We start from the raw sequence: 15383 nt of genomic DNA on the forward strand, positions 1-15383 counted from the left end.
AAAAAGGGCAAAATGTTTTAAATCAACCCAGGAATAGTGCATCTAAAACCCGCAAAAGATTTGTAAAACGTGGGTAAACTTGTTAAAAATAAAAAGGGCAAAATGTTTTAAATCAACCCAGGAATAGTGCATCTAAAACCCGCAAAAGATTTGTAAAACGTGGGTAAACTTGTTAAAAATAAAAAGGGCAAAATGTTTTAAATCAACCCAGGAATAGTGCATCTAAAACCCGCAAAAGATTTGTAAAACGTGGGTAAACTTGTTAAAAATAAAAAGGGCAAAATGTTTTAAATCAACCCAGGAATAGTGCATCCAAAGCCCGCAGAAGATTTGTAAAACGTGGGTAAACTTGTTAAAAATAAACAGGGCAACATGTTTAAAATCAACCCAGGAATAGTGCATCTAAAGCCCGCAGAAGATTTGTAAAACGTGGGTAAACTTGTTAAAAATAATAAGGGCAATTTTTTTTTTAAATCAACCCAGGAATAGTGCATCTAAAGCCCGCAGAAGATTTGTAAAACGTGGGTAAACTTGTTAAAAATAAACAGGGCAAAATGTTTTAAATCAACCCAGGCAAAGTGCTTGAAAAGCCGGCAAGAAATGTCGACCGCACCTGACCCGAATGCAGTACTGAAGTTTGTCCGCCAGACGGCGAAAAGGAGCAAGGTCCATCAACCAGGTCGGGTAAACGGCGGGAGTAACTATGACTCTCTTAAGGTACCGGGAAATGGTTAAAATGTGCAGAAAAGTGTTTCCAAAAGCGTAGTGATGGTTTTTAAACCATGAAATACAAATACTGGAGCTTTTCCACATATTAATATCGGGCACTGAGGGTGATTTTCCCAGGGGGGGAGACAGCTATAAAGGTCGGCGCGACGACGACGACCATTCGCAAAAGTCCCAAATATGCACTAAAATGGGGTATAATCAGCATTTATTGATGAAATACAAATACTGGAGCTTACTGGAGCTTATCAGACATGACTACCGGGCACTGGGAGTTATTTTCCTGGGTAAAAGACAGCCATAAACGTCGGCGCGACCAAATACGACGACATACGACCATTCTCAAAAGTGCCAAAAATGCATTAAATTTGGTTTTAAATCAGCACTCATCGATCAAATACAAATATTATATCTTTAATACAAATACTGGACCTTTTTAAACATTAAAACCGGGCCCAGGAGGGTGATTTACCCGAAGAAATGACACTTTTGACCCGGCAATTTGACCCTAATTGCAGTAAAAAAAATTGTCCACAATGTGGCAGAGTTCTGCGGGTTCCATAGCGGCGGCCCAGTGCGTCAAATTCTGTATAAAAAGCAGGATATTTCGGTTCTGGGGGGTTATTTTACCCTGAAAAAGTGCATAAATTCTGGGTGCATGTATTATACACCATTTGGTGTCAAAATAAACGCTCCAGTTTACCCAGGAAGAGTGTCCCAAATGCGGGTTGACTGTAATAGACCAACGTGCATGTATAAAAAGCATGTCGACTTCGTTCTGGGGGCTTATTTTCACTCAGGAATAGTTTATAAAATAAGGGGAACTTTATTAGAGTAGAGTGGGTGTGTAAAAAGCGTTTCTTTTCAGCCCAAAAGGTGTTTTTAACCGGGAAAAGTGCATAAGCTTACGGGATTTTGAACGGTCGCAGTAATAAAGTTTGTCCACAGTGTGGCAGAGTTTTTCGGGTTACATACAGGCCCAGTGCGTCAAAGTCTGTATAAAAAAGGAGGATATTTCGGTTCTGGTGGGTTATTTTCCCCGGAAAAAGTGCATAAATTCTGGGTGCATGTATTATTGACGATTTGGTATCAAAATAAATGCTCTAGGGAGGTTCTGGTGCAAAAGTTTACCCAGGAAGAGTGTCCCAAATGCTGGTTGACTGTAATAGACCAACGTGCATGTATAAAAAGCATGTCGACTTATTTCTGGGGGCTTATTTTCACTCGGGAATAGTTTCTAAAATAAGGGGACCTTTATTAGAGTAGAGTGGGTGTGTAAAAAGCTTTTCTTTTCAGCCAGAAAGGTAATTTTAAACGCTAAAAGTGCATAGGCTTACGGGAGCTTGAACGGTCGCAGTACCACAGTTTGTCCACAGTGTGGCAGAGTTCTGCGGATTCCATAGCGTCCCAGTGCGTACTGGTTTGTATAAAAAGTAGCCCAGTTCGGTTCTGGGGGGGTATTTTCCCCGGAAAAAGTGCCTAAAATGTGGGTGCATGTATAATTGACAATTTTTTATAAAATTAGTCTTCCAGGGATGTTCTGGGGGGATGTTAGGCAAGAAATAGTGTCCAAATTGGGGTAATTTTCGTTAAGAATAGTGGTTGCATTGGAACTGGTCTTGGGTGGTTCTGGTTGGTCCATTTAACCTGAATTTTTGTCTCATATGAGGGTAGATGTATATTGACCATTCTGTATAAAATAATCTTCCAGGGTAGTTGTGAAGTAAAGTTATGCCTTAAACAGTGTGCCTAATTTGGGCACTTTTATGACAACGAGTGCTTGTGTTGGAACTGGTCCTGAGTGGTTCTGGTTGGTCCATTTAGCCTGAAATTGTGTCTCATATGAGGGGAGATGTTTATTGACCATTTTCTATAAAATAATCTTCCAGGGAGGTTCTGGGTGGATGTTAGGCAAGAATAAGTGCCCAAATTGGGGTAAATTGCGTTAAAAATAGTGGTTGTCTTGGAACTGGTCTTGGGTGGTTCTGGTTGGTCCATTTTCCCTGAATTTTTGTCTCATATGAGGGGAGATGTAGATTGACCATTCTGTATAAAATAATCTCCCAGGGTAGTTGTGAAGTAAAGTTATGCCACAAACAGTGTGCCTTATATGGGCACTTTTATGACAACGGGTGCTTGTATTGGAACTGGTCCTGGGTGGTTCTGGTTTGTCCATTTACCCTGAATTTTTGTCTCATATGAGGGGAGATGTATATTGACCATTTTCTATAAAATAATCTTCCAGGGATGTTCTGGGTGGATGTTAGGCAAGAATAAGTGCCCAAATTGGGGTAAATTGCGTTAAAAATAGTGGTTGCATTGGAACTGGTCTTGGGTGGTTCTGGTTGGTCCATTTAACCTGAATTTTTGTCTCATATGAGGGTAGATGTATATTGACCATTCTGTATAAAATAATCTTCCAGGGTAATTGTGAAGTAAAGTTATGCCACAATCAATGTACCTAATATGGGCACTTTTATGACAACGAGTGCTTGTATTGGAACTGGTCCTGAGTGGTTCTGGCTGGTCTATTTACCCAGGAATGGTGTCTTATTTGTGGGTAGATGTATAATTCACCATTTTGTGTAAAATTAGTCTTCCAGGGATGTTCTGGGGGGATGTTAAGCCATAAATAGTGTCCAAATTGGGGTAAATTGCGTTAAAAATAGTGGTTGCATTGGAACTGGTCTTGGGTGGTTCTGGTTGGTCCATTTTCCCTGAATTTTTGTCTCATATGAGGGGAGATGTATATTGACAATTCTGTATAAAATAATCTTCCAGGGTAGTTGTGAAGTAAAGTTATGCCACAAACAGTGTGCCTAATTTGGGCACTTTTATGACAACGAGTGCTTGTGTTGGAACTGGTCCTGAGCGGTTCTGGTTGGTCCATTTACCCTGAAATTGTGTCTCATATGAGGGGAGATATATATTGACCATTTTCTATAAAATAATCTTCCAGGGAGGTTCTGGGGGGATGTTAAGCCATAAATAGTGTCCAAATTGGGGTAAATTGCGTTAAAAATAGTGGTTGCATTGGAACTGGTCTTGGGTGGTTCTGGTTGGTCCATTTAACCTGAATTTTTGTCTCATATGAGGGTAGATGTATATTGACCATTCTGTATAAAATAATCTTCCAGGGTAATTGTGAAGTAAAGTTATGCCACAATCAATGTACCTAATATGGGCACTTTTATGACAACGAGTGCTTGTATTGGAACTGGTCCTGAGTGGTTCTGGCTGGTCTATTTACCCAGGAATGGTGTCTTATTTGTGGGTAGATGTATAATTCACCATTTTGTGTAAAATTAGTCTTCCAGGGATGTTCTGGGGGGATGTTAAGCCATAAATAGTGTCCAAATTGGGGTAAATTGCGTTAAAAATAGTGGTTGCATTGGAACTGGTCTTGGGTGGTTCTGGTTGGTCCATTTTCCCTGAATTTTTGTCTCATATGAGGGGAGATGTATATTGACAATTCTGTATAAAATAATCTTCCAGGGTAGTTGTGAAGTAAAGTTATGCCACAAACAGTGTGCCTAATTTGGGCACTTTTATGACAACGAGTGCTTGTGTTGGAACTGGTCCTGAGCGGTTCTGGTTGGTCCATTTACCCTGAAATTGTGTCTCATATGAGGGGAGATATATATTGACCATTTTCTATAAAATAATCTTCCAGGGAGGTTCTGGGGGGATGTTAAGCCATAAATAGTGTCCAAATTGGGGTAAATTGCGTTAAAAATAGTGGTTGCATTGGAACTGGTCTTGGGTGGTTCTGGTTGGTCCATTTTCCCTGAATTTTTGTCTCATATGAGGGTAGATGTATATTGACCATTCTGTATAAAATAATCTTCCAGGGTAATTGTGAAGTAAAGTTATGCCACAATCAATGTGCCTAATATGGGCACTTTTATGACAACGAGTGCTTGTGTTGGAACTGGTCCTGAGTGGTTCTGGCTGGTCTATTTACCCAGGAATGGTGTCTTATTTGTGGGTAGATGTATAATTCACCATTTTGTGTAAAATTAGTCTTCCAGGGATGTTCTGGGGGGATGTTAAGCCATAAATAGTGTCCAAATTGGGGTAAATTGCGTTAAAAATAGTGGTTGCATTGGAACTGGTCTTGGGTGGTTCTGGTTGGTCCATTTTCCCTGAATTTTTGTCTCATATGAGGGGAGATGTATATTGACAATTCTGTATAAAATAATCTTCCAGGGTAGTTGTGAAGTAAAGTTATGCCACAAACAGTGTGCCTAATTTGGGCACTTTTATGACAACGAGTGCTTGTGTTGGAACTGGTCCTGAGCGGTTCTGGTTGGTCCATTTACCCTGAAATTGTGTCTCATATGAGGGGAGATATATATTGACCATTTTCTATAAAATAATCTTCCAGGGAGGTTCTGGGGGGATGTTAAGCCATAAATAGTGTCCAAATTGGGGTAAATTGCGTTAAAAATAGTGGTTGCATTGGAACTGGTCTTGGGTGGTTCTGGTTGGTCCATTTTCCCTGAATTTTTGTCTCATATGAGGGTAGATGTATATTGACCATTCTGTATAAAATAATCTTCCAGGGTAATTGTGAAGTAAAGTTATGCCACAATCAATGTGCCTAATATGGGCACTTTTATGACAACGAGTGCTTGTGTTGGAACTGGTCCTGAGTGGTTCTGGTTGGTCCATTTAACCTGAATTTTTGTCTCATATGAGGGGAGACGTATATTGACCATTTTCTATAAAATAATCTTCCAGGGAGGTTCTGGGTGGATGTTAGGCAAGAATAAGTGCCCAAATTGGGGTAAATTGCGTTAAAAATAGTGGTTGCATTGGAACTGGTCTTGGGTGGTTCAGGTAGGTCCATTTAACCTGAATTTTTGTCTCATATGAGGGTAGATGTATATTGACCATTCTGTATAAAATAATCTTCCAGGGTAGTTGTGAAGTAAAGTTATGCCACAAACAGTGTGCCTAATTTGGGCACTTTTATGACAACGAGTGCTTGTGTTGGAACTGGTCCTGAGCGGTTCTGGTTGGTCCATTTAGCCTGAATTTTTGTCTCATATGAGGGTAGTTGTATATTGACCATTCTGTATAAAATAATCTTCCAGGGAGGTTCTGGGGGGATGTTAAGCCATAAATAGTGTCCAAATTGGGGTAAATTGCGTTAAAAATAGTGGTTGCATTGGAACTGGTCTTGGGTGGTTCTGGTTTTTCCATTTTCCCTGAATTTTTGTCTCATATGAGGGTAGATGTATATTGACCATTCTGTATAAAATAATCTTCCAGGGTGGTTGTGAAGTAAAGTTATGCCACAAACAATGTGCCTAATTTGGGCACTTTTATGACAACGAGTGCTTGTGTTGGAACTGGTCCTGAGCGGTTCTGGTTGGTCCATTTACCCTGAATTTTTGTCTCATATGAGGGGAGATGTATATTGACCATTTTCTATAAAATAATCTTCCAGGGATGTTCTGGGTGGATGTTAGGCAAGAATAAGTGCCCAAATTGGGGTAAATTTCGTTAAAAATAGTGGTTGCATTGGAACTGGTCTTGGGTGGTTCTGGTTGGTCCATTTAACCTGAATTTTTGTCTCATATGAGGGGAGATGTATATTGACCATTCTGTATAAAATAATCTTCCAGGGTGGTTGTGAAGTAAAGTTATGCCACAATCAATGTGCCTATAATGGGCACTTTTATGACAACGAGTGCTTGTATTGGAACTGGTCCTGAGTGGTTCTGGTTGGTCTATTTACCCAGGAATTGTGTCTCATTTGTGGGTAGATGTATAATTGACAATTTGGTATAAAATTAGTCTTCCAGGGATGTTCTGGGGGGATGTTAAGCCATAAATAGTGTCCAAATTGGGGTAAATTGCGTTAAAAATAGTGGTTGCATTGGAACTGGTCTTGGGTGGTTCTGGTTGGTCCATTTAACCTGAATTTTTGTCTCATATGAGGGTAGATGTATATTGACCATTCTGTATAAAATAATCTTCCAGGGTGGTTGTGAAGTAAAGTTATGCCACAATCAATGTGCCTATAATGGGCACTTTTATGACAACGAGTGCTTGTATTGGAACTGGTCCTGAGTGGTTCTGGTTGGTCTATTTACCCAGGAATTGTGTCTCATTTGTGGGTAGATGTATAATTCACAATTTTGTGTAAAATTAGTCTTTCCAGGGCCGTCCTGGGGTGATGTTTAGCCAGAAATAGTGTCCCAATTACGGGCACTTGTATTAGAGCAGTGCAGGTCGGTTCGGGGGTCAATTTCACCCCGGAAAAGCTTCCCAAAAAACGGTCACTTGTATAACAAACGAGGATATAACTGATAAGTTACACTTTACCCTTTAATTTGAGCTCAACTACCCGTGAAATGACTCTCTTGTGCTGGAACGGTATTTTGACGTAAGACCTCCGTTTGTCCGCGAGACGGCAGAAATGAGTCCGGCCAACCGGGACTATTGTTTCAAAGTAATCAAGCGGGTACTAGGAGTTTCCCTCTCCGAGAAAAGCCACTCTCCATCGGGCAAGTTTCTAGTCGTAATACCAAAGTTTTACAAAAGTGTGTAAAAACTGTCACAATGCCCAGATAAGTGTTCCAAAAGCCGGGGAAAGATATTTAGAGTCATCGGGGGGTACAGTTGGGAAAAAAGTTGAACGTGGCTAAAAACGGTCTTCGTGCCCAGAATGGTGTTCCAAATGCTGGGTAATTGCATGGGGTGTCATCTGTGAAAAAGTTGGAAAAATGTTAAAAATGGTCGAAAATGGTTAAAATGTGCACAAAACTGTTCAAAATGATGTTTAAATTTACCAGGAGTCATTTGTTAAAAAGTTGAAAAAATGTCAAAAATGGTCGAAAATGCTTAAAATGTGCACAAAACGGTTCAAAATGATTTTTAAAACTACCAGGAGTCATTTGATAAAAAGTTGGAAAAATGTCAAAAATGGTCGAAAATGGTTAAATTGTGCATAAAAGTGTTAGAAATGAAGTTTAAAACTACCAGGAGTCATTTTTTAAAAAGTTGGAAAAATGTCAAAAATGGTCGAAAATTGTTAAAATGTGCATAAAACTGTTAGAAATGAAGTTTAAAAGTACCACGAGTCATTTTTTAAAAAGTTGGAAAAATGTCAAAAATGGTCGAAAATGTTTAAAATGCCCCCAAAACAGGTCCAAATCATGGGGGAAATTTCCAGGAATCATCGGTGGAAAAACCTGGAAGTCTGTCCAAAGGGGTTGAAAATGGTTAAAATGCCCAGAGAAAGTGTCCAAATCTCGGATAAAAATTCCAGCAATCATCGGTGGAAAAACCTGGAAGTCTGTCCAAAGGGGTTGAAAATGGTTAAAATGCCCAGAGAAAGTGTCCAAATCTCGGATAAAAATTCCAGCAATCATCGGTGGAAAAACCTGGAAGTCTGTCCAAAGGGGTTGAAAATGGTTAAAATGCCCAGAGAAAGTGTCCAAATCTCGGATAAAAATTCCAGCAATCATCGGTGGAAAAACCTGGAAGTCTGTCCAAAGGGGTTGAAAATGGTTAAAATGCCCAGAGAAAGTGTCCAAATCTCGGATAAAAATTCCAGCAATCATCGGTGGAAAAACCTGGAAGTCTGTCCAAAGGGGTTGAAAATGGTTAAAATGCCCAGAGAAAGTGTCCAAATCTCGGATAAAAATTCCAGCAATCATCGGTAGAAAAACCTGGAAGTCTGTCCAAAGGGGTTGAAAATGGTTAAAATGCCCAGAGAAAGTGTCCAAATCTCGGATAAAAATTCCAGCAATCATCGGTGGAAAAACCTGGAAGTCTGTCCAAAGGGGTTGAAAATGGTTAAAATGCCCAGAGAAAGTGTCCAAATCTCGGATAAAAATTCCAGCAATCATCGGTGGAAAAACCTGGAAGTCTGTCCAAAGGGGTTGAAAATGGTTAAAATGCCCAGAGAAAGTGTCCAAATCTCGGATAAAAATTCCAGCAATCATCGGTGGAAAAACCTGGAAGTCTGTCCAAAGGGGTTGAAAATGGTTAAAATGCCCAGAGAAAGTGTCCAAATCTCGGATAAAAATTCCAGCAATCATCGGTAGAAAAACCTGGAAGTCTGTCCAAAGGGGTTGAAAATGGTTAAAATGCCCAGAGAAAGTGTCCAAATCTCGGATAAAAATTCCAGCAATCATCGGTGGAAAAAGCTGGAAGTCAGTCCAAAGGGGTTGAACATGGTTAAAATGCCCAGAGATAGTGTCCAAATCTCGGATTAAATTTTTCAAAATGATCGGTTGGGTCTACCCTATGTTCGAAACTGGGTCTACCCCATGCTCGAAACTGGGTCTACCCCATAATATAACTTGGGTCTACCAGGAGAGCGAATTTGGGTCTACCAATGTTAGGGGGATATAACTCACCTACTCGTGCAAAATCCGGTGGTCTGCAGAAACCCTTCGGCAAGTATATAGGGAGAGGAAATGTTTGAAAGTGAGCTCCAGGCTGCGAACCGACCCTGACCTCTCCCGGGGTCCAGGTGGATCACCTAATGTTCGGACAACGTTGGCAAAGTGTTGGGATGTCCGTGGGTGGTTCTCCTGATTTTTTACGAATTTTTTTCTAAGTCCTGCGGGACTTAGAAAAATTTTCGGAAAATTTAAGCGGATTTTTTCTAAGTGTGAAGGGGCTTAGAAAAATCCATATCCGCTCATGTGTCACTATTCTCGGACATGCACTGTGAAAAAGACCGTTGATGTGTGTGGTGCTCACACTTTGAAAAATTTCTGGAGCTCGAAATTTCAGCGGGGCGTCAGCCAACCCGTATCCGCCCATGGAGCACTATTCTCGGATAGGCTCGAGGGAAAACCCCGCCGATTTTTGTGGTGCTCAAAAATCAAAAATTTCATGGAGCTCAGAAATTCAGCGGGGGGTCAGCCAGCCCAATCCGCTCATGTGTCACTATCCTCGGACAAGCACTGTGAAAAACACCGTTGAAGTGTGTGGAGCTCGGACTTGGAAAAATTTCTGGAGCTCAGAAATTCAGCGGGGCATCAGCCAACCCAATCCGCTCATGTGTCACTATCTTCGGATATGCACTGTGAAAAACACCGTTGATGTTTGTGGAGCTCGGACTTAGAAAAATTTCTGGAGGTCAGAAATTCAGCGGGGCATCAGCCAACCCAATCCGCTCATGTGTCACTATCCTCGGACAAGCACTGTGAAAAACACCGTTGAAGTGTGTGGAGCTCGGACTTAGAAAAATTTCTGGAGCTCAGAAATTCAGCGGGGCATCAGCCAACCCAATCCGCTCATGTGTCACTACCCTCGGACAAGCACTGTGAAAAACACCGTTGATGTGTGTGGAGCTCGGACTTAGAAAAATTTCTGGAGCTCAGAAATTCAGCGGGGCATCAGCCAACCCAATCCGCTTATGTGTCACTATCCTCGGACAAGCACTGTGAAAAACACCGTTGATGTGTGTGGAGCTCGGACTTAGAAAAATTTCTGGAGCTCAGAAATTCAGCGGGGCATCAGCCAGCTCAATCCGCTCATGTGTCACTATCCTCGGACAAGCACTGTGAAAAACACCGTTGATGTGTGTGGAGCTCGGACTTAGAAAAATTTCTGGAGCTCAGAAATTCAGCGGGGCATCAGCCAGCTCAATCCGCTCATGTGTCACTATCCTCGGACAAGCACTGTGAAAAACACCGTTGATGTGTGTGGAGCTCGGACTTAGAAAAATTTCTGGAGCTCAGAAATTCAGCGGGGCATCAGCCAGCTCAATCCGCTCATGTGTCACTATCCTCGGACAAGCACTGTGAAAAACACCGTTGATGTGTGTGGAGCTCGGACTTAGAAAAATTTCTGGAGCTCAGAAATTCAGCGGGGCATCAGCCAGCTCAATCCGCTCATGTGTCACTATCCTCGGACAAGCACTGTGAAAAACACCGTTGATGTGTGTGGAGCTCGGACTTAGAAAAATTTCTGGAGCTCGGGAACTCAGCGGGGGCTTCAGCAACCCATATCCGCTCATGTGAGCCTATCTTCGGATATGCTCGGTGGAAAAGACCGTTGATGTGTGTGGTGCTCACACTTAGAAAAATTTCTGGAGCTCAGAAATTCAGCGGAGCATCAGCCAGCTCAATCCGCTCATGTGTCACTATCCTCGGACATGCACCGTGAAAAAGACCGTTGATGTGTGTGGTGCTCACACTTAGAAAAAATTCTGGAGCTCGGGAACTCAGCGGGAGCTTCAGCAACCCATATCCGCTCATGTGAGCCTATCTTCGGATAGGCTCAGGGGAAAAGACCGTTGATGTGTGTGGTGCTCACACTTAGAAAAATTTCTGGAGCTCGGGAACTCAGCGGGAGCTTCAGCAACCCATATCCGCTCATGTGAGCCTATCTTCGGATAGGCTCGGGGGAAAAGACCGTTGATGTGTGTGGTGCTCACACTTAGAAAAATTTCTGGAGCTCGGGAACTCAGCGGGAGCTTCAGCAACCCATATCCGCTCATGTGAGCCTATCTTCGGATAGGCTCGGGGGAAAAGACCGTTGATGTGTGTGGTGCTCACACTTAGAAAAATTTCTGGAGCTCGGGAACTCAGCGGGAGCTTCAGCAACCCATATCCGCTCATGTGAGCATATCCTCGGATAGGCTCGGGGAAAAACCCCGCCGAAGTGTGTGGTGCTCACACTTAGAAAAATTTCTGGAGCTCAGGATTTCAGCGGGGCATCAGCCGACCCAATCCGCTCATGTGTCACTATCCTCGGACAGGCATGTTGGAAAACACCGTTGATGTGTGTGGTGCTCACACTTAGAAAAATTTCTGGAGCTCAGGATTTCAGCGAGACATTACAAACCCATATCCGCCCTTGTGAGCCTATCGTCGGATAGGCTCGAGGGAAACACCGTTGATGTGTGTGGTGCTCACACTTAGAAAAAATTCTGGAGCTCAGAATTTCAGCGGGGCAAAACAAACCCATATCCGCCCTTGTGAGCCTATCGTCGGATAGGCTCGAGGGAAACACCGTTGATGTGTGTGGTGCTCACACTTAGAAAAAATTCTGGAGCTCAGGATTTCAGCGGGGCATCAGCCGACCCAATCCGCTCACGTGTCACTATCCTCGGATAGGCATGTTGGAAAACACCGTTGATGTGTGTGGTGCTCACACTTAGAAAAAATTCTGGAGCTCAGGATTTCAGCGGGGCATCAGCCGACCCAATCCGCTCATGTGTCACTATCCTCGGACAGGCATGTTGGAAAACACCGTTGATGTGTGTGGTGCTCACACTTAGAAAAAATTTGAGAAAAATCTCTGGAGCTCAGGATTTCAGCGAGCAATTCCAAACCCATATCCGCTCATGTGAGCCTATCCTCGGATAGGCTCGGGGAAAAACCCCGCCGAAATGTGTGGTGCTCACACTTAGAAAAATTTCTGGAGGTCAGAAATTCAGCGGGGCATCAGCCAGCCCAATCCGCTCATGTGTCACTATCCTCGGACATGCACTGTGAAAAAGACCGTTGAAGTGTGTGGTGCTCACACTTAGAAAAATTTCTGGAGCTCAGGTTTTCAGCGGGGCATCAGCCGACCCAATCCGCTCATGTGTCACTATCCTCGGACAGGCATGTTGGAAAACCCCGTTGATGTGTGTGGTGCTCACACTTAGAAAAATTTTCTGAGAAAAATCTCTGGAGCTCAGGATTTCAGCGAGCCATTCCAAACCCATATCCGCTCATGTGAGCCTATCCTCGGATAGGCTCGGGGAAAAACCCCGCCGAAGTGTGTGGTGCTCACACTTAGAAAAATTTCTGGAGGTCAGAAATTCAGCGGGGCATCAGCCAGCCCAATCCGCTCATGTGTCACTATCCTCGGACATGCACTGTGAAAAAGACCGTTGAAGTGTGTGGTGCTCACACTTAGAAAAATTTCTGGAGCTCAGGTTTTCAGCGGGGCATCAGCCAACCCAATCCGCTCATGTGTCACTATCCTCGGATAGGCATGTTGGAAAACACCGTTGATGTGTGTGGTGCTCACACTTAGAAAAATTTCTGGAGCTCAGGCTTTCAGCGAGGCAATACAAACCCATATCCGCCCTCGTGAGCCTATCCTCGGATAGGCTCGAGGGAAAACACCGTTGATGTGTGTGGTGCTCACACTTAGAAAAATTTTCAGAGAAAAATCTCTGGAGCTCGTGATTTTCAGCGAGCCATTACAAACCCATATCCGCTCATGTGAGCCTATCCTCGGATAGGCTCGAGGAAAAACCCCGCTGATTTTTATGGTGCTCGCATGATTTGGGTCTACCAGGGCATTCACGTGGGTCTACCCCATGCTCGAAACTGGGTCTACCCCATAATATAACTTGGGTCTACCAGGAGAGCGAATTTGGGTCTACCAAATGTAAGGGGATATAACTCACCTACTCATGCAAAATCCGGTGGTCTGCAGAAACCCTTCGGCAAGATTATAGGGAGAGAAAAATTTTGAATGTGAGCTCCAGGCTGCGAACCGACCCTCCGCTCTCCCGGGGTCCAGGTAGATCACCCTATGTTCGGACAACGTTTGCAAGGTGTTGGGGTGTCCGAGGGTGGTCCTCCTGATTTTAACGAATTTTTTCTAAGTGTGAAGGGACTTAGAAAATTTTCGACAAGTGAGAGTGGCGAACTCACTAAGGCGGTCGTAACCGTCTACACCAGTCCGACGATGGTGTGCTATTCAGGGATAACTGATAACACGGGGTGGGTCCTGACCCGGAACAGGCACTCGGACTTAGAAAAATTTTGACAAGTGAGAGTGGCGAACTCACTAAGGCGGTCGTAACCGTCTACACCAGTCCGACGATGGTGTGCTATTCAGGGATAACTGATAACACGGGGTGGGTCCTGACCCGGAACAGGCACACGGACTTAGAAAAATTTTGACAAGTGAGAATGGCGAACTCACTAAGGCGGTCGTAACCGTCTACACCAATCCGACAATGGTGTGCTATTCAGGGATAAATGATAACACGGGGTGGGTCCTGACCCGGAACAGGCACACGGACTTAGAAAAATTTTGACAAGTGAGAGTGGTGAACTCACTAAGGCGGTCGTAACCGTCTACACCAATCCGACAATGGTGTGCTATTCAGGGATAAATGATAACACGGGGTGGGTCCTGACCCGGAACAGGCACACGGACTTAGAAAAATTTTGACAAGTGAGAGTGGCGAACTCACTAAGGCGGTCGTAACCGTCTACACCAATCCGACAATGGTGTGTTATTCAGGGATAAATGATAACACGGGGTGGGTCCTGACCCGGAACAGGCACACGGACTTAGAAAAATTTTGACAAGTGAGAGTGGTTAACTCACTAAGGCGGTCGTAACCGTCTACACCAATCCGACAATGGTGTGTTATTCAGGGATAAATGATAACACGGGGTGGGTCCTGACCCGGAACAGGCACACGGACTTAGAAAAATTTTGACAAGTGAGAGTGGCGAACTCACTAAGGCGGTCGTAACCGTCTACACCAATCCGACAATGGTGTGCTATTCAGGGATAAATGATAACACGGGGTGGGTCCTGACCCGGAACAGGCACACGGACTTAGAAAAATTTTGACAAGTGAGAGTGGCGAACTCACTAAGGCGGTCGTAACCGTCTACACCAATCCGACAATGGTGTGCTATTCAGGGATAAATGATAACACGGGGTGGGTCCTGACCCGGAACAGGCACACGGACTTAGAAAAATTTTGACAAGTGAGAGTGGCGAACTCACTAAGGCGGTCGTAACCGTCTACACCAATCCGACAATGGTGTGTTATTCAGGGATAAATGATAACACGGGGTGGGTCCTGACCCGGAACAGGCACACGGACTTGGACATGGAACTGAGCTGGGAACTAAGCTGGGAACTGGCGGAATCATAAACGAAATTTGGTGGAGTCTGACATGGAACGGAGCTTGGGAACTGGCGAAATCGAACGAGGTGGGACCTGACCTAGCAACAGGCACAAGGACTTGGACATGGAACTGAGCTGGGAACTAAGCTGGGAACTGGCGGAATCATAAACGAAATTTGGTGGAGTCTGACATGGAACGGAGCTTGGGAACTGGCGAAATCGAACGAGGTGGGACCTGACCTAGCAACAGGCACAAGGACTTGGACATGGAACTGAGCTGGGAACTAAGCTGGGAACTGGCGGAATCATAAACGAAATTTGGTGGAGTCTGACATGGAACGGAGCTTGGGAACTGGCGAAATCGAACGAGGTGGGACCTGACCTAGCAACAGGCACAAGGACTTGGACATGGAACTGAGCTGGGAACTAAGCTGGGAACTGGCGGAATCGAACTTTGATGGGTCGGGGAAATAACATATTTCGAACCCCACCCATCTCCCCATTACCCTTTCCCCACTGACCGATTGGCAAACAAGACCCGCCTCAGGAGGGCTCACGCCGGCCCGGCTTATAACGCCGGTGCTCGGGCGACTGGGTTCCTTCGCCCTGCGGGTTCGACTAAGGGCTTGCGACACGAATCTTCCCTAGGGGGGGCATTTGCCAGGGGTCGAAGTCGCTACCCTGAACCGTTTCAGCGAGACCGAGACGCCCCGTCTGACTCAGCGGTCCTACCTCGGAGCCCGCCGCCGCACCCGACGGCCCTTGTAGGGACGACCCGGACGGCGTGCGGGATTCACTCCGGCGA

At 44.3% G+C, this 15383-nt stretch overlaps 1 long non-coding RNA gene across 2 annotated transcripts in view; it reads left to right on the top strand.

Moving 5' to 3' along the window:
- Window positions 1–12975, top strand: part of LOC144070385 (uncharacterized) — a 73605-nt gene extending 60630 nt beyond the window's left edge. Inside the window, exons 3-4 of one of the 2 annotated variants that reach the window (XR_013299250.1) lie at window positions 11400–12503; window positions 12624–12975. This is a non-coding gene — a long non-coding RNA (uncharacterized LOC144070385). Of the gene's footprint in view, window positions 1–11399 lie in introns of both variants that reach the window. The other variant, XR_013299249.1, reaches the window with a different exon arrangement.
- The last annotated feature ends 2408 nt before the right edge of the window (window positions 12976–15383 follow it).

This window comes from Stigmatopora argus, unplaced genomic scaffold (genome assembly GCF_051989625.1).
Source record: "Stigmatopora argus isolate UIUO_Sarg unplaced genomic scaffold, RoL_Sarg_1.0 HiC_scaffold_59, whole genome shotgun sequence".
In the NCBI taxonomy this organism is placed as follows: Eukaryota; Metazoa; Chordata; class Actinopteri; order Syngnathiformes; family Syngnathidae; genus Stigmatopora; species Stigmatopora argus.